Source organism: Myotis daubentonii, chromosome 6, assembly GCF_963259705.1.
Source record: "Myotis daubentonii chromosome 6, mMyoDau2.1, whole genome shotgun sequence".
Taxonomy (NCBI): domain Eukaryota; kingdom Metazoa; phylum Chordata; class Mammalia; order Chiroptera; family Vespertilionidae; genus Myotis; species Myotis daubentonii.
Window position 1 is genome coordinate 8,835,633 of NC_081845.1, and position 23,220 is coordinate 8,858,852.

At 41.4% G+C, this 23,220-nt stretch overlaps 1 protein-coding gene across 5 annotated transcripts in view; it reads right to left on the reverse strand.

Annotated features, from left to right (window-relative positions):
* The window catches only part of ESR1 (estrogen receptor 1), a 332,293-nt gene that overhangs the window by 156,472 nt on the left and 152,601 nt on the right, over positions 1-23,220 (reverse strand). The gene's annotated exons all lie outside the window — the stretch shown is intronic.

The following is a 23,220-nucleotide window of genomic DNA, read 5'->3' on the forward strand; positions in this document are numbered from 1 at the left end:
ATAAGGGGTTTCGTCCATCTGCAGGAGCCCTCCAAAAGGCACTCCCTTGGCAAAGTTCCTCCCAGGCATCCTGATAAAAGTAATGAAAGAAGATGCAGGAGCTTTTTGTTGTTGTTTTTAATTCTCACCTGAGGATATTTTTCCATTGATTTTTAGAAAGCGTGGAAGGGAGAGACAAAGAGAGAAACATCGATGTGTGAGAGACACACATGCCCGACCAGGGCCAGGGATCGAGCCTGCAACAGAGGTATGTGCCCAGGACCAGAATCGAACCCAGGACCCTTCAGTCCACAGGCAGATGCTCTATCCACTGAGCTAACCGGCTAGGGCAGGAGTTTCCGATTCAGTGGTCTTCTAGCACATTTAACACATGACTTTGGTCATTCTTCTTTTTTAAGTCTGTTTTAAAAGTGAGGAAACAAACCCAATGACAGCCTGTCAGGCTTAGGAAGAACGACTAGTGCATTTTCTCAGCTTGAATAACCATTTCCCTTAACAAGTAAAAATAAATGGAAGTGGGTTTCATTCATTGTATTGCCGATGAACCTTTACAGGATGGCTGTTTGATAAAATAAAACCTATGCATAAGGAGATCTGTTTTGTATTTATTTGACTTATTTGCATGGTAAATTTAAGCCAAAGAAGCACAGATAATTTTGTGTAGTTTGTGGTCCACATGGTTGGGGACAGTTTCTTTGACACAGGCCTTAGTAGCCCTGCGGCTTGGAGGAGAGCTGTGTGAACATTAGATGCTCAGGAAATGAAGGGGTGCGAGGCAGAGTGGCGTTAAAATCTGCATGGCCTGGGCACCCCGACAGCTCACGTCTGGGTGGTCATAGTGCCCCGTGGGGAGAACTCTCAGCTGGGCCACTTCACAGTGCTCGGAAGTAGTCTCATGTCTCAAGGGTGCTTGGGCTTCTCAGTCTACACCAGGGGTGGGCAAACTTTTTGACTGAGGGCCACAATGGGTTCTTAAACTGGACGGGAGGGCCGGAACAAAAGCATGGATGGAGTGTTTGTGTGAACTAATATAAATTCAAAGTAAACATCATTACATAAAAGGGTACTGTCTTTTTTTTTTTTAGTTTTATTCATTTCAAATGGCCGGATTCGGCCCGCATCCGGCCTGCGAGCTGTAGTTTGCCCATGGCTGGTCTACACACTTGTTCACACCGCATTCTAATGAGGAGAACAAGAGAGCCTGGGAAAATCTAGAGTCTTCTTTTCCTGCCCGCCCCAGAACTAGCCTCAGGAATGAACATGATCTAACTTTTTGACCTGAACATGACCTAACTGCTTGGATGTCTTGGCCCCAGGTCCTCAGCTGTAAGAGGGATGGGAAGGATCTGCTGATCATTAGGACTCATTCTAGTTCTAAACGTCAATTATCCTCTCTTCTCACTTCCCTGAGGTCCTCGTTTCCTCTTCAGCTGGCTTCTCGGGGTGCCACCTTGGCATTTTCTTTACTGTTTCAAGAGCATCTGCCTCCTCCTGGGGTCACTGCGCCCATTGGGAGGAACACGGGCACGTTGAGGAAATGTTGTGGTACCAGGAGCACTGACTTGTCTTTGAGTCCCTGACTCCATGTGATCCCCAGTGGCTACTAGGAGGCCCAGAGAGACAATATATATAAACGCTTGGGCAACCATAAAACTTTGTGCCAGTAGAAGGCATTACTATGGACGTTAGCCATTTAAAAATGAGACCTGTAGGTACTGATATGGAAAAATCTCCAATAATATATTATTCAGTAAGAAAAGCAAGACACAGAATAATGTATAGAGTATAATGTCACTTATGTTACCAGACTATACATATATATAAGTACATATATATATGTATAATTTTTGGAAGGACCTGTTAATAGTGCTTACCTCTCGAGAAAAGAAGTATGGGTTTTGGCATGGGACGAGAAGTCCTAAACTTTTCATCATGTGCCATCTTGTACTGTTTAACATTTAGCCATGTGTATTACCTTTTTTTTTTCTTTGAATAATCAAAAAATTTCTTTAAAATTTCTAACCGACACGAGCCCAGCATCAACAATGTCCATTCCTTCTCTGGTTCTGCTTCCATCATCCCGTCCTGCGGTTATTTCTCTCCACCCTGCAATCCACAGACTGGGCAATTAGCGTAACCACCAGGACCCTGGTCAGTCAGGAAAAGGGCTGCATTTCTCTAACAGAGAATAGGACAGAGGTTGAGAGTGAGCTGTGTTTTTCGATCCTCAGATACTATAGCAAAGGACAAGCAGCAGAGACCCCGACAGCAGCAGGGGCTCCCGTCCGCTCCTGCTCCTGTCACAGAGCCATCCTGTGTATCTGTGACTCTCTCCTGGCCGGCACCCTTGTTTCCCAGTGACCCACACCTGCATCCCAGCGGGGTCATCATCACCCTTCACCCTGGGCCTGATGGGCTACCAGAGGCACCTGGGCCCTCTGGGCCCTGCCCAATGCTTGGGACAGCCCCGTTTCCCCTTAGCAAGCAGGACTAACTCCAGGAAACTCTGTGTCCCCTTTTCTTGCCTGTGAACCTGGCAGGACAAGGAGCCAGTTCTGGTCAGGTGGCCGCCCTCACTTCCAGTCTCCCTCTTAGAAGCATCCCTGCCCTGAGGGAAGGCAAGAGAAGACAATGGCTCACAGAACTCCTGGGTTCTCTTGTCTCACCAGCTGGTTTTGTTCTCGGTTTCCTCATCTGTCTGAGAGTAATTATCATGCTAACTTCCTAGACTCTTGTGAAGGATTAAATGAGAGGATGCATTTAAACCCCGTCACATAGAGCCTGGTACAGGGTGAGGACTCATTAAACATTAACCATCATTATTGTTAGCTCTCCAGGCCAGAGGAGCTCAAATTTGTAGGGACAGCACCTGAACGACAATGCCCTCAAACCAACTTGTAATAACCTGTCATTTTCTTACTAGTTAAGCAATCCTTTTTTACCCTTAACCAATTCTCTTCAAATCACATAACTTGTGAGGCTACATTTATGCAGTCAAGTGTAAATCACCCGAAATACTTCATCTTATCCAAAAAAAATCACTCCAATCAGCATAAGCCCAGCTGTCAGACCTGGGAACTATTTGAACGCTTGAAAAAGCAAGCGAAAATGTAAGAAAAATAGCCATGAATCAAGCCTCTTGACAAAATACATTCAAACACCTTTTTAAACAACCGAGAATCCCAGCCTAACTGTCCAGGAATGTGGAAAAGTTGTAATCTGCCTCCATGACAAGAGCTAAAAACTAGACTAATAATTTACTGCTGGGCTTTTTTTTTTTTTTTTGTCTTTTTATAACCCTCACCCGAAAATCTTTTTTCCATTGATTTTGAGAGAGAGTGGAAGGGAAAAGGAGAGAGAGAGAGAAAGAGAGAGAGAGAGAGAGAGAGAGAGAGAGAGAGAGAGAGAGAGAGAAACATCGATGTAAGAGAGACACATCAATTGGTGCCTCCCACACGCTCCCTGACCAAGGTACATGCCCTTGACTGGAATCAAACCTGCAACCCTTCAGTCCACAGGCTGACTCTCTAACCACAGAGGCAAACCTGCTAGGGCCACTGCTCGGCTTTGACACAGCTGCCTCTCCTGTCAAGAAGATAAAGGACCAACGTCATTTACAGTCAGAAGTCAGCCCAAAACTATTAAGTGGATCTGAACTCCAAATCCTGATCCAGCACCTGAATTATCCCAACTGCTTACACAGGAGAACAGGCAAGAGGAACTATATTTTATTTAACAGAATACGTTTAAAGTGTTACATTTGGTATAATTACCTTTTTGAAATCTACTCTCTATTGATTAATAATTTTGTGCCAGTCCAAATTCCCATTTTGAAGTGGCAATTATAAAGGTTATTATAAAGTATGGTGTGTGTTTTCTGATTCACTACAAATGCTAGGCTAGCTTAGAAGCAGAGCCCACTCATTGTAAATGCCTTCCTAAAGAGATTGAATTATTTGGTACCACTCTCAGGGGCACAGCAAGAGATGGACTCTTTGGACTCACCCCACCATAAGAAAGTCTACTCCAGTAATTTTTGCATCCAACAAGTTTTAATTTAAAAAGTGTTTGCCTCTAATTCCACACTATGGAAGTTAAACACTATTTTTCCTTTTTTAAGTATATTTTAAGTAAGGAAGTCTAGTTAAAATTTTTACAAAAAGAAGTGATATAGCTTGGCCGGAGTGGCTCAATGGTTGAGCATCAACCTATGAACCAAGAAGTCACGGGTTCGTGCCTGGGTTGTAGGCTCAATCCCCAGTGTGGGATGTGCAGGAGGCAGGTGAACAATGATTCTCTCTCATCATTTATATTTCTATCTCTCTCTCCCTCTCCCTTCCTCTCTGAAATCAATAAAAATATATTTTTTTTAGAAAAAAAAGTGCTATAGCAGTAACAACAATGAAGAAAATTTATTTATTCAAGGAAGTTTAATTCTCTGCTAGATGCAAGAAGCTATATGCCTAATATATTAAGAGACCCAAAGATACACTGTCTCTGCTCTCTGAAGCTTGACTTTCTTCATAAACTAAAGAAGCAAAAGTAAGAGGTAAACAACCACAGAGATATTGACAAAACTCTGAATTTCTTCTTTTGATTTTGTATTAGAAATATTAACTCATTTTCAGGTGTGGATATGAGAAAAAAATTCCATATTTAAGAAGTAAGGGGTACAGATCAATTTAGAAGCAAAATAATGAAACGTTAAGGCATTTGCTCTACTTAGCTTCAGAGCAGAAGCTATCCTAAAGGACCTCTGATAGAGCCAATGGAGGTGATGATGACAATGACTCTTCACAGAGCACCCGCAGTAGGTTAAGCATGATCTCTAACCACTACATCAACCTCGCCAGTAGGAATCACTGGGTCATTTCTCATTGAGGAAATGGGAGATTGGAGACATTGGATAACAGTAGATGACAATGGGGTGTATGGCTCAGAATGCTGTTCTCTTCTGTGGAACAGCCCCCTACATGGGCTGAGCCTCCAGGATCGCCTCTGAAATGTGGCTCTGCCTCATGATGGTGGCCAATTGGAAAGCAGGACCAGTTGGTTTAGGGGAGTGTCTCTGACCAAAGCTGAGCCAATCAGAGTCCTTCCCTAGTATTTGCTACTGGAAGAATGTCACTGATTGAGCTGTGGCAGCTGTTGCCAGCCCTGCTTCCCACCTTTGGGAAAATGCAGGTTTACAGCAAGCATGGAGCTGGCACACAGAGAGAAACTGAGGCAAGGCTGGGGTCCTGCCAGGCTCTGAGTCGCTGGGCCTGGGGCACTGAAATCTGGCTGCACCCCTAGCTAAGACACTCAAGAGTGTTTCCACCAGTCCGGCTAGCATGGCTCAGTGGTTGAGCATCAACCTATGAACCAGGAGGTCACAGTTAGATTTCCAGTTAGGGCACATGCTTGGGTTTGGGGATCCGTCCCCAGAGTGGGGCATGTAGGAGGCAGCCAATCAATGATTCTCTCTCATCATTGATGTTTCTCTCTCTCCCTTTCCCTTCTTCTCTGAAATCAATATAAATATATAATAATAAAAATAGAATGCTTCCACCAAAACTCATTCCCAGCCCACCCCACCCCTCCCCCAAAGCTAGTTTGAATTGTATTTTGGTCACTTAAAATGAGAAGTCCAAATACATGAGATAATTTTTCTCAGACTACACAGTTGATTAGCATAATAATGATAATTAATATTTCTATAACAATTTACAGCTTGTAAAGCAAATTATCATGTAATAATTATTTTATTAGCTATAGTTTATAAATTGGGACAGAATATGATCCAGATTAAAAATACAAAAACACATTGAGGGTAAAGAATAGTTGTTCTATTGTCTATATTGTAAGTCATGAAAGTTTAAAAAAATAGGTGAAAGAAAGAAAAAAGAAAATATTAATGAATATGACCCCTTCTGGACCTACTGACACATATGGACCTACTGCCCCCCCCCCCCATAGTGACTGCTCCTGTGAAGATTTTCATAGAAGAATGTTACAGTAATCTGATTCATATGCCTTTTTATAATAGTTCACCCCACTTAATTGGTAACTGAAACAAAGCCAGTTTTAAAAAAAGGAACAAATCTCTACCAAGTCTTGCAGAAATAAATCAATCTGATCTGTTATTTCTTGGTAAATGATTCAGTCTTTCATTTCTATTCCTTTCATTTCAAATGTACTATTAATAATTTAAATGACTTAATTCCATGAACTATAAATCACAGCAATCCCTAATCCAGTTATGGTCTTAAGCAAAAGGCTGGTCCTTAGCAGGTTGGCTCCAGACAAGGTGTGATGTGGTCTTGTTTCTATTGAAAATTCAAAGCTAAACTCCTTAGGGGGAAAATGAAACAACTGAAAGTAATGTATTAACTCACAAATGAAATACTGAAAACAGACAGGAATGGATCAAGAGGCCAGGTGATGGGCCAGAACACGTTTCAAATTCAACCCCTGGCCCTGTTGTTCAAAGGTCCAAATATATCATTTAAAATATTTTTTCAAGCATCCGCCTCACTGTTCTTCCAGTCATTCTGATTCAATCTCGGGATCACCCCTTCCTCTCCCTCAAAACCCAATCTGTTGTGAATCACTGCCAGTTCTGCTTCTGAACCGGCTACTGGCTCTTCTTGGGCAAAACAATCCTTCCATGTGGTGCCGGCCGGCCCACATCAGATGCCGGGGTGCACACGGGTGACCCTTCATTGGTCTCCAGTTCCACCCACTTTCTTTACTTCTTGCCTTGTCTATTTTAATGGTTTCATGATTCCAGCATATTTCACCACACACACGCAAACTACACAAGCGCAAAGGGGCTCAGTGATAGTAGCATTTTTAAAAGAGCTCTCTTATCAAAGAGGTGAGAAAATTTAATATCTCTAAAAAGAAAATCCTGAGTCACTCTTTGGATATTTCTAAAAGTTAATGCAATGAAATATTCTGTTTCTGCCCTAAGGCAAGAAGAAGCAGCTCTTCACAGGGGCACATGATCACAGGAGATGCCCTATCCAGTGGTCGGCAAACTCATTAGTCAACAGAGCCAAATACCAACAGTACAACGATTGAAATTTCTTTTGAGAGCCAAATTTTTTAAACTTAAACTACATAGGTAGGTACATTGTTATTAACTTAATTAGGGTACTCCTAAGGCTTAGGAAGAGCCACACTCAAGGGGCCAAAGAGCCGCATGTGGCTCACAAGCCGCAGTTTTCCAACCACGGCTACCATTGCCTGACCTGGGGCAGCCACGAGCCACCAATACCCATACAGATCTCAGAGCTCCCTGGGGCTTCAGACAGTTCATCCCAGAAGACCAGAGAGTCAGCTCCTTGTCTCTGAGAAATTTTCTATCTTAAGGTCTTCTGTAATAATAATAATAATAATAATAATAATAATAATAATAGAACCATTACAGTGATTTAATCCATTATGGACAAAGATAACTCTTGAAAACTCAAGAGGACTTTTCTTCCCTTTACCCGACTATTTTCAGAAGAAAAAATACAAAATTTATATATGAAGAAATAGGAGCAAAATGAATTGCTAGAGGTCATGTCATCAGTCGCTTTTGGTGCAATTGGCACAGGGAGTTCTGGCAAAGGGCAGACCATCAAGGTGAAGATACAGTAGTGCACAGACTGCTCAACTAATGCATGCAGTCCCCATGGGCAGCAAGCTCTTCATATGTGTGTAGCCCTCATGACAAACATAAGATGCAATGCATAGGAAAGCAACACTCCTTCAATGAAAGCTTGCCAGGATGCGTTTTCTCAATCAGGGGACACTGAGGACGAGTGTGGCCATTGTCATGCCCTCAGATTATACCCCCTTTCAAAGTGATCCTTTTTCTTGAAAGGTCTGGGAAATGCTGACTGCTGCATAGTCCAAAAGGCTAAGACACCAGGGGAAGAAAACCACATTCCAACTCACCGCTTCAGAAATGTCAGTAGTTATCCATCCTTATTCAGATCAACGCTGGAAATCTCTTACTAATAATAGTTCTCTTGAATAACTAAATGTGAAGATTTTGATCTAGTGGGGACATCATTTAGGAATATAAAGGAGACTTTTTTATGTTGTGGGACTTCAGAAATATGAAAAGGAAGTAAAGAGCTGCTGCCTCTGGACATCAGGATTGCAATTCTTTATTTCAACAGGGTTTCAGGTCTACTCTCATGCAACTGTGGTCAATAACCAATGACACCCAAGTCCATCCCACAAGGCTGGCTCTTCCCCCTGGGGGTGTGCAGTTAGGATAAACAATCACTGGCCACATGATGGAAATACTTCACCCTTTCTGGTTTGGCCAGCTGCTCTAAAGACCTGGACTCCTGGTGGTTTCATTAACACAAGGCCTTTCACCTCCTCTGCTATAGTTTCTCAACAACTCAGAAGGAATAATACTTTACTGGCCTCAGCTAGTAATGTCCACCTGACTCAATTTCACTTGGGCTCATGAATAAGAAAATAAAAGCTGCACTTGTCCATCTGCAAGAACATAATAAAGATGTTTTGAAAATAAGGTATGAAGACGTGCTAGACACGCAATAATCTTTCTCTACTGAGGAAAGAGGAGAGAAAAAACTAGTGTGACATTAATGAATTGCAACATGAATTTTAAAATATTGTTTTTATTACATAAGTAAAAGATGCTTATTGTGAAAAAATAAAAGTGCAAATAGGCTAAAAATAAAATCTAGTCATAGTCCTATCACTCACAGATAGTCACTGTTGGATTTTGCAGTACATATCTCCAAGGTTTGTACATACTTCTTTCCCTCTCTATATATGTGAGAATATGTATATTTATGTATGCACTTATGTGTGTGAGTATGTTCATGTACACATGGAAACACACACATAAAAGAAAATGTTTACAAGAAACCCTTGACTCCAGCTCAAACTCTTTCTCCTCTCTTGTATTCAGAAAAAGTGGCTCCCTAAAAAGCATTTTATGAGCAGTGTATGGTACACAGGGCCCTTAACAGTACTGGTATTTCTAAGAAAAATGGATCCAAAATCAGGATTGTGACTCAGCTGCCCTTGATTGGTTCAGTAAACTGACCTGAGAACAAAAGCAGGGGCTCCGCAGCCCAAAGGTGAACTCACACACACCTTGTCCCTCTGGCTCCTCCCTGGCTGTGCTCCCTGCAGTAAGTCAGCAGGGAGCACAGCCAGACCAGGTGGCAGAGGGAAAGAACCCATTTCTGGGATCTGAACTCATATATTGCTGTTATCTCACATGTTTCACCAATTGCATCAATAGTATCAGCCTGAAGATGAAGTATTGTGTAGAGAGAGAGCAGGGGAGAGGAATTGAAATCCTTCGAAAACCCTGTCTGTAGTTGATAAAAGCTCATCAAACCACTTTCTTCCTTCTCTGAGATCAAGTTTACTGCCATAGTTTTAAAAATTAAGGATGTATCTAAGTTTATATTCCACTAATGGTCCACATTATGGGAAAGTTTACATCAACTCTTGGAAGTAAAAGTCTCTAGTCACTTTTTAAATAACATCCTTTCATACATATCTCATAAAATTAAAAACAGAGGGGGGAAAAATCAAGTAAACTGCAAACATAAAAATTGTGGAGTATAAGATGAGCCTACCTAAACATGTCTCAGCTGGGGACCAACTATTTTCTTTCACATCAAGTATCAAATACATCTACCCTCATGATAGCTACATTATATATGACTGTAGAGGAACATTTCCAGATTTTTATTAACATCACTCCCATGTCAGACTTCAAAAAACACGTTGAAATAGCACATTACATCCTGGAAACAAAATATTATCAAACTTTGGATACATAACAGATTTATTTTTTTTAATATATTTTATTGATTTTTTACGGAGAGGCAGGGAGAGAGATAGAGTTAGAAACATCGATGAGAGAGAAACATCGATCATCCGCCTCCTGCACACCTCCCATTGAGGATGTGCCTGCAACCAAGGCACATGCCCTTGACTGGAATCAAACCTGGGACCCTTCAGTCCGCAGGCCGACGCTCTATCCACTGAGCCAAACCAGTCAGGGCCATAACAGATTTATTGATAACTAGAGGCCTGATGCACAAAATTCGTGCAATGACCTTGGCCCCAGCCCCACCTCTGCCTCCGCCCCGCCCACTGCAGCTTTGTCTGGAAGGAAGGATGTCCAGAAGGATGTCTGGTCTAATTAGCATATTATGCTTTTATTATATAGATGAGAGCATTGCAGAGATATGCATGAAATAGGTTGGTTTTTTTAAACTATATTTTTATTGATTTTAGAGAGGAAGGGAGAAGGAGAGAGATAGAAATGCCAATGATGAGAGAGAATCATTGATCGGCTGCCTCCTGCACGCCCCACACTGGGGATCAAGCCCACAACCTAGGCATATGCCCTGACCAAGAATTGAACTTTGACCTCCTGGGTTCATAGGTCCACACTCAACCACTGAGCCATGCCAGCCGGGCTAGATTTTTAAAATATATCACAAATGGTAAAGAAAATTACACTCTTTTTAAATGCCATATGATGTGCTACTGAATTAAACATGCATAAGTGGGCAGCAACCACTGACAACAAATCACAGGAGGCTTACGATGAAGTGGGACTGTCTGCTAGGTTCACCGGACAGATACCAATTTACACACTGCCTCCCCCAGAATGTCTTCGAGTTTACTCCAGAGCACTGGACCTGCTCCCTCCTGTCAACACAGAGCATGAGCTTTGTCCCTTTGGACTGTGTTGAGGCATCTCTTGTAGTGCTGAGCTCACCTCTTCTATGGTTTAATGTATATTCACAACCTTTCCAACTGTGTGCAAGCTGAGTCCTGAACTGGAGTCGGGGATTTGCATTTCTCCCAGTACTAACATAAAATGGCCATTGAATCAATATCCATTGCATGAAAAACCCTGTTTTCAGTCCCTGAGTTCAGAGAGTTGGCCCTCTTGGGAGGGTGGCCGAAAGGCTGTCACTCAGACAGGGAGGTCTGCAGGTGTGCACACAAGTGCTAAGAAGAGTGCAACAAGGAAAACCAAAATGGAAAGAGAGACCACCCCTTAGAAGTTAGGGTGAATGGTGAGAAGAGGAAAGAATGGGACAGAGGACAGGCAGAGGACTAACAAGTCCACTAGGGGCGGGTGAGGGCGTGGAGCAAATTAGCTTGATAAGAAAGGAGACCCGCACAAAGGCTGGCGAACAATGAGGTAGGGAGGACAGGCAGGCGCGGGCTGGTCTGCAGGAAAAGGAAGGGTGTACTCAGAGTAATGAGCGTGCTAGCAGTCAGAAAAATAAAATAAAATAGAGGAAAACCATCTCCACGGTGACTGTAATATACCACCGTGGCATTGGTTAACAGTGGTGGCACAGGCCCTTTCCTATACCTTTATGCGACCCAAAGAGAAACCAGAGTATTACATTTACCTTTAAATGAATTCCTTTATTAGTAACTGCAGTGTCAAAGGGACAAAATAATTATGGACTCTGATTATCTGAAGAGCTGTAATTTATCTTCTCTGGTGGGTAAAGAAAACATCCTGCACATCGCTTAATGGATTACACCGACGTGGTGCAGCCATCCGTTCAAATCATTGCGCTTATATTTCAATCACACACAAAAATCATACTGATCAGTGCAATCGAGCAACCCAGCCCTGTGTGATGACTTAAGAATTTCTCTACTCACTCACTCTATACTTCCTGATCTATGATTTTGAAACTACCAAATAGACCAAGTCCAGATGGTATTTGTTTGTATGAAATTGAAAATCCACATATTCTTTCTCAAAGAAAATAGGGGGAATAGTATCTATTCCACAGCAAAATTATGACCTCATAATTAAACTGTATTTTTTTTCCTTTATTTCTAAGCAGCTGGAAGGATAAAATCTTTTTATTTCAGCCGAAGGAAGATGAACATGTGGGGAAAATAATAGGAACACCTTCCTGCTGTATGCTTTTCTCAAGTAAGGCACTTTTCTCCTTTAAACATATCAGATCTGCTCCATCACTCACACATGGGTGGAGAATTAACATCACAGCAAGAAAAAGTTGTATGAAGTGGATGGTAGATTTATGAAATAGATTTTTTCCTGCACATTGTGATTTTTCAGTCCAAAAAGCCAGGTGACCATAGCCTTCGTACATGGTTCTGAAAGAGTGAAGCATAACATAGAGTTCAGACGTGACTTTTCTTTGAATGAGTACCAGGGAAATAAGCCATTCTCTTCTAAAAAGATACAGCACTTTCAAGGTATTGACAGCAGCTTTCCACGAAGGAGAGAAGCACTTAGGCAGGATTAGGCCATGGGGTAAGTTTTGTGAAAACAGAGTCAGCACATTATTCTGAGGGCTAGTCGGTGCCCTTTGAAAATGTGCCCATTAAAGGCTACCTGTAACTTTTGTGCAAAATTATTGCCACTCATAAGTAAGGCTTTCTAATGGAATTGTTGATGAGCTTAAGCACTATATATGGGCTCATACTCTACCACTTTAATGGAAATGGTCAATTCCATGAGGGGGACAGTGCCACTTAGTTGGGAAATTGGAAATTTAATTTCAATCAGATGGAAAAAAATGATGAAGAATGCTTGATGTGGTAGCATGAAAACAGCAGCGATTAAAAACATTTGGAACCTTTGCTTACCCTTCAAAGGCATTTGTTGCCATGGTTTTTAAAGACCTCTGAAAGCTTCAGCTGTGTCCACAAGAGCTGCCAAGAAATGGGGGTTCTATACTGATTTTATTTGTTAAATGCATTTTGTCTTAATTATCCCCAAGATAAAGATTACTTGGCCAAAGGCAAGAAGAAGAGGGAGGAGGAGGAAGAAGAGCGGGCGGGAGGAGAAGGAGAAAGAGGAGGAGAAGGAGGAGGAGGAGGAGGAGGAGGAGGAGGAGGAGGAGGAGGAGGAGGAGGAGGAGGAGAAGAAAACGAATCATTTCCCAGGTGGAAAGACCATGATTTGTTTTTCTGAGCCCTTTCTCAAATGCAAACATGCACATGTGTGCTCATAGCTGAGTCCCGTAGCATTAGAGTAAGAAACACTTAAATTGTTAACAGGGCAGCGTTCCTGCATGGAAGGAGGTGTTCAGGTCTTGAATTTCAGGGCTGTGTTTCCTTTTCTCTGATGAGAACCAGGAGCCAAGCATCTAGCAAATTTGCCAATCCCTGGGAGTAAGGCCTTCCTTTTTAAAAGTTTCATTATAAGCCCTGGCCACTGTGGCTAGGTGGTTAGAGCATCAGACTGCGCACCAAAGAGTCGGGGGTTCGATTCCCAGTCAAGGGAACACACCTGGGTCGCAGGTTTGCTCCCGACCCCAGTCAAGGCACATGCAGGAGGCAATCAATCAATGTGTTTCTCTCATGACGTTTCTCTCTCTCTCTCTCTCTCTCTCTCTCTCTCTCTCTCTCTCTCTCTCTCTCTTCTCCCCCCCGCCCCCCCCGCCCTGTCCATCTCTCCCTTCCACTCTCTCTGAAAAGCAATAGGAAAAAATCCTCAGGTGAGGATTAATAAAAAAAAATAAGAATAAAATAAAATAAGTTTTATTATAAATGCTTTCTTGTGAAAATTACATGAGAGCTCATGTGTATACACATGAAAACTCTTCAGTCCTTCAGCCTCAATAGTCTTATTTCTCTGTTGCACAACATGCGTGTTCTCACAGGATGGGAGAGTAAAAAATAGAAGTAGAAATAATGGAAGGGTTAGGCCAGCTCTGGGTCAGAAAAGATGTCTATGGACTTCCACAGTATGAATAATTTGGAAAAAAAAAAACACCTTGTTTTTTTTTCTGAAAATCATGAAAATGCTTATATTTGCTCCTGCCGTTTACTATTTGTGCAGCTTAATGTGTTGGTAGCAGCATGTTCTCTCTCAAATCATTAAGTTCCTGGAGACCAGTGTTTGGCCCTACTGGGTTAATTTGTGATTTTCCTGTTTAGAAGGGAATTGAATGTACACTTTTAATAACAACAGCGTTTCTTATAAGGTTTTGGTAAGATCCAGGAAACTTGTATTATTATGAGAAGCAAGGGGAAGTTTGGGGAGTTACTTCTCCATTATTAATAATGGACAACCTCTGGGAAGTATTTAAGCCATTCTTTGCACTGTGTCTTTAAAATTAATTGAGGAAACTGACTCAACGCCCCCCATCCCCCAACTGTTTGCAGAGTACCGATTCTGTCTCTGTTCCTGCTGGATAATTCGATCTCCATAGCCAACTACCTGTCAAACTCAGTATGTCTAGAATTGAACTCATCCTCTCCCCCCTCTAACTGACCTTCCTCTTGATCTTCCCGGTTCAGGGGATGATATCATCATTCTCCCTCTGTTTTTAACTTCTTTAACTCCTTTGTTTTCCATATATCCCATACTGAGTCATTTTTCTTTACAATGCCCTTTATCTTACTCCCTTTTCACCCAATTCACAAATACCAAAAAGTCCAGATTTCTAGTATCTCTAAGATATTAGAACATTAGCCAAATTAATCTTCATGCTTCTAATCTATCTCTTCTCTGGTCTTTCCTATATGCCCCTGGCAAGATAATGTTAATTAAAGTCTGTCTTGTTGTCTATCTTCATGACTGAATAAACATAATGGTTTTGTGTTGACTAAAGCAAATGGATCCTCACGCTCCTTTCATCCTGTTATTTATTCATTGAGTGATGCCTATAAGGCTTTGATTTGGGCCTTACCTTTGAGGCGCTCCCAGTCAGTAAAGACTATATACTAAGTACCTGCACCACGGGAGACAAAGACTCCGGCATTGACATCAGAGTCGCTTTTGACTGGGAAAGAAGCAATTGCATAGGTAAATATGGAAAGAAATTCCCAGCAAAGAAGTGGATTGGTCATATTTGGGTAACAGCAAGTAGTCCAGTCTAAAGAAAGAGTCTACTTCAGAAGTAGAAACAGTTACTTTAAAACCACTGGAAAGGCTGTCTAAAGCAGGATTGAGTAACGTCTTGAACAGAGGTCTAAGGATCACTCCATGGATCATGGAAGCCATGAAAGGGCTCTGTACAAAGTATTGACATGATTAGAGATTTGCTTTAAGAAAGTTAATAGACTGACAGTGAGCAGAGTGGCATTGAAGAAGGAAAAAGAATGAAGCAAATGGCTTAAATCAGGGGTGGGGAACCTTTTTTCTGCCAAGGGCCATTCAGATATTTATAACATCATTCATGCACCATACAAAATTATCAACTTAAAAATCAGCCTGCTGTATTTGGTCAAACATTTGATTAGCTCACCACCCCAGCTTAAAAAAAGACAAAGGGGGAAATTAAATTATTGGATGATTCTGGTGAAAGTTAATGGGGTTAACCCTGAGGAATGGGAATTTGATAGATAGGCATGTAAGAGATAGACTCAACAGAACTACACAGTGGTTCCTATTGGAAACAACAGGCTACCAAAGTGCAAAGATAAGGATGACTAACTCCAAGTGTTAAGTGTGGATGCCTGAGGGAATGGTGTGGGAACTGATATAAGACGTAGCCAGGAGAAGTAGCTAGTGTCTGCTGAAGACACACAGGACTCACTACAAAGCAAGGTTGGAGCAGGGGCTAGATCTGAGAGATGTTTGCATAGCTGTAACACTCTATGTCTTAAATATTGCTCTCTAGGGCTGTCATTACAAAGTACCACAAATGAGTAACTTGAACAGCATCAAGTACTGACTCATAGTTCTGGAGGCTAAAAGCCTGAAATCAAGGTGTCAGCAGGGCCCACTCCTTCTAAAACCTGTAGGGAATAACCCTTCCTTGCCTCTTTCTGGCTTCTGGTTGGTTGACCAGCAATCTTTGGGTTTCCTTGGCCTCCTGCTACAGCATTCCATTCTCCCTCTCCATCATCTTATGGCATCCTTCTCCAAATCTCTGTGCCCAAATTTCCCTCCTCATATAAGGATATGATTAGTCATATTTAATTATGACTTCATATGAACTAATTACATCTGCAATAACTCTATTTCCACATTCTGAGGTCCTGGGAGTTAGGACTTCAATATATTTGGGTAGGGGAGGGGAGACAATTCAACCCATAAACATAGATGTATGAGATTGCCTAGGACACTAGGCAGAGAAGAAAATGAGAAAGTGAGAGGAGCAGCGATTGCAGATGCTGGAGAATGCCTACGTTAGAGAGCTGAAGAGGGAACATAAAGAGGCAGAGAGAGGACAGCGAGTCCCCTCTTCTCTCATGGATAACTTACTCACTTTCCACTGAGTGTATCTTGGTTTATACTACTTCACATTTCTGGAATTCTTTTCCAACTCCTTATTGCCTATGAAAATCCTCCATTCCTTTTCAGGCTGATATCAAATATACCACTTGGCATTAATGCTTTTCCTGCCAATGTTACCAAGTGAAATTTCTCCATATTCTATTATGTACCAGAGATGTCCCCAACACCACTAGAGGCACTGGCACTATAGCAATAAACGAAACAGAGCAGACCAGAAATCAGTTCTCACTCAGCTTGTATATATGTTCAGGCAGGAATATCAACCAAATGGATAAATCAGAGAACTTCATTAAAAGATAGGGTGATATAGTATAAAAACACCTCAGGGAAAAGGTTTGTGCAGTTACTTTTGGTAGAGTAATTGAGGAAAACTTGTCTGAGAAAGTGATCTTGGGCAGAGATCTGAATGACAAGAAGTCAGTCAAGATGCACATGTTGCAAGCAAAGGGAAAAGGAGAAGCACATGTATGAGGGTCCCGAGGAAGGAACAGGTTGGTGCACTGGGGGAAGAGGAAGACCAGAGTGGCTGGATTGCAGTGAACAGGGGCTGGGGGGAGTGGGGTGGCGGGGAAAGGAGGAGTAAGCAGGAGTAAGACCATGTGTAGTATTTTAAACCATAGAAAACAATCTGTACTTTAAGTACAGTGAGAGTTTTAACTGCAAGACTTTATGACTTGAATAACATATCTCAAAGATCTCCCCCACCATTGCATGGAGACCTGACTATAGGGGGCACGTGTGGTATGTGGAGACCAAAGATTTCTTTTTTGTGTGTGCATATATTGCCAGGCTCTCAGTTTTGAGCCGTAGCTCTGAAAGGACTTCTGAGATCAAATAGTTCTGTAATGACAGAGCAGCCTCCATTTCTCCCCATCCTCTGGCCTCTTCCATTCATGGGCGTGCATGTCAATCCAGAAGGTGACTAGAAATGGAAAATTAACGTAAAACCTAATCCATCATGGCTGAGCAAGTGTGAGTCCTTAAGCATAAAGGAGCTAAATTCTCTTTTTAATAAAGCTCTGCAAAGTGAATGAAGCTAGCTGAACGGCCTAAATTTCTTCAGAAATAAGTCTCTGCTTACTCTGGGCAGCTGTTGAAGGAGCTATCCAGGGTGCTGGACTGTCTCCTTCGAAGGCCCAGTGGATCAGGCTGACATTTATCTTTGTGGGATTTAAGGCCCCTACTACATTGGACCATAACCAGACCCCACCCTGAAACCATGTCCTCCTGGACTTAGCTAACCTTTAAGCCAACACCTGTCTTGATCCTGTCTGTTTGATCTAAGCATCTTCTATAGACATCTTAGAGAGAGATTATATCAAGTGGCAGCACAGTAAGATAGATATATATATATATATAGCTGTGAGCCTGCACTGTGCCTCATGAACATTTGAAATAATATACAATAAGCAGTGTGCTCAGTGGAGTCCTTTTTCTTGGAATAATACTCAAAGTTGTACCTGGCCACTGAACCAAATCTGCTTATATAACTCTTCCAAGAGTCTCTGCCCACAACACATCTTAACAGGCACAGCTTCTCCACCTGCAATGATTAATACGTTCATAGACTATCCAATTTCATCCTCTCCCCTAAGCAGTATCCTTGACATTTAAAAGGGGGAAAAAGCATGTTCCACTGGAGGCCATTACTTAATTTCTTGCGTAATCAAGTTTCTACACCAGGTAGTGGATGAAAATTTGTATGCTTTCAAGTCAAACACTTTACCTCTTCAGCTGAAACACTTAGAGCACTAGAGTAATCTGACGAATACTCACTTCTAAGCTCTTTTCTTAAGTAACGAGAAAAACAGGGAGAGCCACGGCATCTTCAGAGCTTTCTACCTGCATGCCAGACCCTTCACTGTCCTCGACTAGGCTTGAGGGGCAATGTAATTTATAAAGAGCCAGGGAAGTTCAGAAAAACTTTTCAGTTGCAAGTTTTCAAGGCTATGATGAGAAAATGGGACTAAAACCCATCAAACTCGCTCTGGTATGTCCCTCTTATACGCACAAGGAAATAAAATACGTGGACAAATCATTTAAGTAAAAAGGAAATAAATTACTTTGTTTTCACATAGTGTAAGAATAAACACATGGCCCAGAAATGTCTGTATTTAATCTAATGGTAAAAAATTTTTTGTTAATTTTTATTCACAGAACTCCCCAAACTCTATCTTACCTCCTGGACTTGGTTCCTCTGCTCCTTCCTGTGACTGAACACTCATCCCCTCCTTCACTTTCCTCACTTGGCTCATCCTTCAGGCCTCATTTTAATCAGGAAACCTTCTCCGAGCCTGACTCCACCCCCACGAGGACCAAGTGAAGTTTGGACTCCTGGGAGACCCTGCACTCACCCTCACCCTGGCACTTGTCACACTGCAAGCTAGTTGCCAGTTCATTTGTAAGCTCTGTGAGGGTAAGGACCATGTCTGCCCTATAGTTGTCTCTACAACACCTTGCACAGTGCTTTGCCTAATAGCAGCAACTGATGAACAATTAAATGAGTGAGTGAACATCATCTCTAAGGTCCCGCCCTATCTCTAAAAGCTAAAATCTCTGCCTTGTTTCTAGGCTTCTTCCAGAACTTTGGACTCAATATTCATCTCATTTAAAACAACTTAAAACCCATTTAAATGTGAGTTAATGCCATACCAATAAAACAGCTATTTTCATAAGCTATTACTTCCTTCATTGATTGTTTTAAGTTATTTTTCCTGTGTTTTCTGTTCTCATGTCTTAATTCTTGGAGACAATATTAATTTTGATGTGAGGTTACATAGTTCATTCCTAAGTGATGAATAATTATGACAAAAATTATCTGTAAGAATATTGGTACTGTTACTTAGAGGAGGGTCATTTCTACTTTCAATTTCGGTAATGTTACATATATATAACTGACAATATTTTCTTTTCTTATATTCACCTATTGTTTTCCTTATCTTTATAATACAGTAGGACTTTATCTATACTGAGATATTCTCTAGTTACCTCATGAGGACAAGTACCTTTGCCTTCCTAGTAAATTTCCCAAATAAATTCTAAATGTTGTGGGATTATAGATTGTGTTACACATATTTTTATTTCACTCAGAACATCTAGCACAAATGCAGAGTAAGTTTTCAGTAAACATGAATAATCAACATTAGACTTAGAAACCATCTATTCCCTTTCCATTCATTAAATCAAGAGTCAGTAAGTTGTGGCCCACAGGCTAGGTCTGATCAGTTACTGACTTTGTATATAAAGTTTTATTGCCACACACCATTCATTCACAGTGCCAGAGTTGAGTAGCTGCAACAGAGACTGTATGGCTTGCAAAGCCTAAAACACTTACATCCAGTCCTTTAACAGAAAAACTTTGCTGACTGATGTGCTAAGCCATTTTTCCTGCTGAGGGAACTCAGCCTCAGATAAATGATTTGTCCAATTTTATAGTTGAACTTACCCACCAACCCTACTTCTGTCAAATGATTTTTCACTACCAGATTAAATACTTGGAGAAAATAATGGTATTTTAGATTATATTAAATCAAATGAACAGTAAAACATCACTGACAAAAGACTTTAAAGGGCTTATACTAACCTAAACCAAAATATAAATGTATTTTTTCTAAATCAAGATAGTATCAGCTAAATAATATGTTGTTATTTACACATATGTATACTTTATATACATGTTTTTGTATATATAAATATACATGCATACATATGTATTTCTAAATATATGTATAGATATTTATATATGTATATATACTTGTTTATATATGTAAAACAAAGCTTACTATCAGAAAATATCAGTAATTTTATTAAAATCCAACAAAAAAGCCCAAGTCTTATAGTATTTTCTAAGATATTGAAAGTAATAATTGTAAAAAAAAAAAGGTTTTAAAAAGGACCAAGCTGACCTCACATACTACTCTATTAGATATGAACAGCTTTAAAAAAAAAAAGTGGGGAGAAACCAAGATGGCGGCTTAGGTAAACACCGGAGATTGCTGCCTCGCACAACCACTTCAAAAATACAACTAAAAGACGGAACGGACATCATCCAGAACCACAGGAAGGCTGGCTGAGTGGAAATTCTACAACTAGAAGGAAAGAGAAAAGCATACCGAGACTCAGAGGAGGTGCGGTGCAGAAGTAAAATACAAAGGTGCGGAGGTGCATGCGGAGAGGGCTGGCGGCTGAGGACACGATTGTCTTTTTCAATCAGGAGGGAGTCTCAGGCTCTGAGCTCCAGTTCCGGGTGAGTCTCTGGGGACCCGGACTCATATGGGAGAGGGAGAAGAGGGACTGTCTGGCATCAGTCAGAACTCCAGGGCAGCTTTCTCTAGGAGGCACTTGCAGCCATTGCCAGGACCTCTGAAAGCAGGACTGAGAGCAGCCATACTGCTCGCTCCGCCCGCCCTGTTGATCCCCTGGGACCTCGCCCCGCCCAAGCTGTGCACGGAGGCTTTTGCATATGAAAGGTCTGGCCCTTTGTAATCTGAAAATTACTTAACAAACTGCAGCTGCCCCAAGGCCCCAGAGCAACTTGCATCGCTTTATAGCTGGCTTCTGCTGGGTAGCCTCAGGCAGAGGCTAGATTAGCACCTCCTTAGATCCAAGAGCCAGTGTACCCAGTGGTCAGAGTGGGACCATCCAATTACAACTCCTCAGATCTATAAGGGACACACTCAGGGGCAGACTTAGTGAGCACCAAAGCCCCACTGAAGCAAGTCTTGCCCCATAAGGGTGTCTTCAGCACAGAAGTTCTCCCACCGTAGACACAGCTGATTCTCACAGCCAATTGGCCTGGAGGTCAAATCCTCCCAGTGTTACCTACAACAATCAAGGCTTAACTACAACAAGACTGTGCACAAAGCCCACAAGGGGGTGCACCAAGAGTGTCTACCTCAGGTAATTGGGGAGGCTGAGCCACTGGGCCCTATAGGACACTTAGCACAGAAAGCCACTCTATCAACACAGCGAAGCATAAAAAATGCCGAGACAAAGAAACAGGTCACAAATGACAGAAATGGAGGAAAGCAAACTACTGGATATAGAGTTCAAAACCACACTTTTAAGGTTTTTCAAGAATTTTCTAGAAACCACCGATAATGAGACCCTCAAGAAATCTAATGAGACCCTTGATGTTGTGATAAAGGACCAACTAGAAATTAAGCATACACTGACTGAAATAAAGAATATCATACAGACTCCCAACAGCAGACCAGAGGATCGCAAGAATCAAGTCAAAGATTTGAAATACGGAGAAGCAAAAAACACCCAACCGGAAAAGCAAAATGAAAAAAAGAATCCAAAAATACGAAGATAGTGTAAGGAGCCTCTGGGACAGCTTCAAACGTACCAACATCCAAATTATAGGGGTGCCAGAAGATGAGAGAGAGCAAGATATTGAAAACCTATTTGAAGAAATAATGACAGAAAACTTCCCCTACCTGGTGAAAGAAATAGACTTACAAGTCCAGGAAGCGCAGAGAACCCCAAACAAAAGGAATCCAAAGAGGACCACACCAAGACACATCATAATTAAAATGCCAAGAGCAAAAGACAAAGAGAGAATCCTAAAAGCAGCAAGAGAAAGAATGTCAGTTACCTACAAGGGAGTACCCATACGACTGTCAGCTGATTTCTCAACAGAAACTTTGTAGGCCAGAAGGGAGTGGCAAGAAATATTCAAAGTGATGAATACCAAGAACCTACAACCAAGATTACTTTATCCAGTAAAGCTATCATTCAGAATTGAAGGTCAGATAAAGAGCTTCACAGATAAGAAAAAGCTAAAGGAGTTCATCACCACCAAACTAGTATTATATGAAATGCTGAAAGGTATCCTTTAAGAAGAGGAAGAAGAAGAAAAAGGTAAAGATACAAATTATGAACAACAAATACACATCTATCATCAAGTGAATCTAAAAATCAAGTGAATAAATAATCTGATGAACAGAATGAACTGGTGATTATAATAGAATCAGTGACATAGAAAGGGAATGGACTGACTATTCTTGGGGGGGGGGGGAGGGATGTGGAGGGTGCAGGAAGAGATTGGACAATAATCGTGCACCTATGGATGAGGACAGTGGGTGGGGAGTGAGGGCGGAAGGTGGGGTGGGAACTGGGTGGAGGGGAGTTATGGGGGGAGAAAAGAGGAACCAATGCAATAATCTGAACAATAAAGATTTAATTTAAAAAAGAAAAAAAGAAAAGAAAAGAAAAGAATTTCTGTTTATAAAACTCAGAAAAAAAAAATAAGTCCATCTTACTAGCAATGGAAGGATAAATAGTGTCTCTCATCCCCCAGCTTTCATCCATATCAGGGCAGATGAGAAACTCCATCGGAAATATCCCTAGTATTTATATACTAAACTTGCTTAAGCTGGAAAGGTAAAGGAGGCAGAACAGAGAAAAATTTTCCACTGTTGAGACAAAAAGCGATGCAGTTAGCCTACACTATCAGAGCTCTGTTCCTGGTAAACAAAGGGTCTGTGGCATGGATATTTTATGTAGTTAAAGTGATTGTGGCTTCCCTTGGGTATCCTCTAAATGCAATAGAAACGCTCCTGGAGTAGAGATAAAATGCAACGGGCAGCACATCAGAGAAGCTATATTTGGTAAACTATACACAAGAAAAGGACCAAGGCACACAGGCAAAGGGAATGTTACAGGTGGATACTTAATAACTGTTGGGTACAGCACAGATAGGTACTTGACGCTATGGCAAGTCACCAGTTATTGGGTCTTCTCGTTTTAGCAAAAGGTCATGTCATCAATTGAGATAACAAAGATGGAAGAAGAGTCTTAAAAGGCTTATACTAACCTAAACCAAAATATAAATATAATTTTTCTAAGTTAAGTTAGTATCAGTTAAATATGTTGTTATGTTAGCATTGGTCTGGAGCAAAGATCAGAACAGACTACTCATCTGGACCAAGCCCAAGTGGAGAGGTATCTATGGATAGCCGATTAATATCACACTG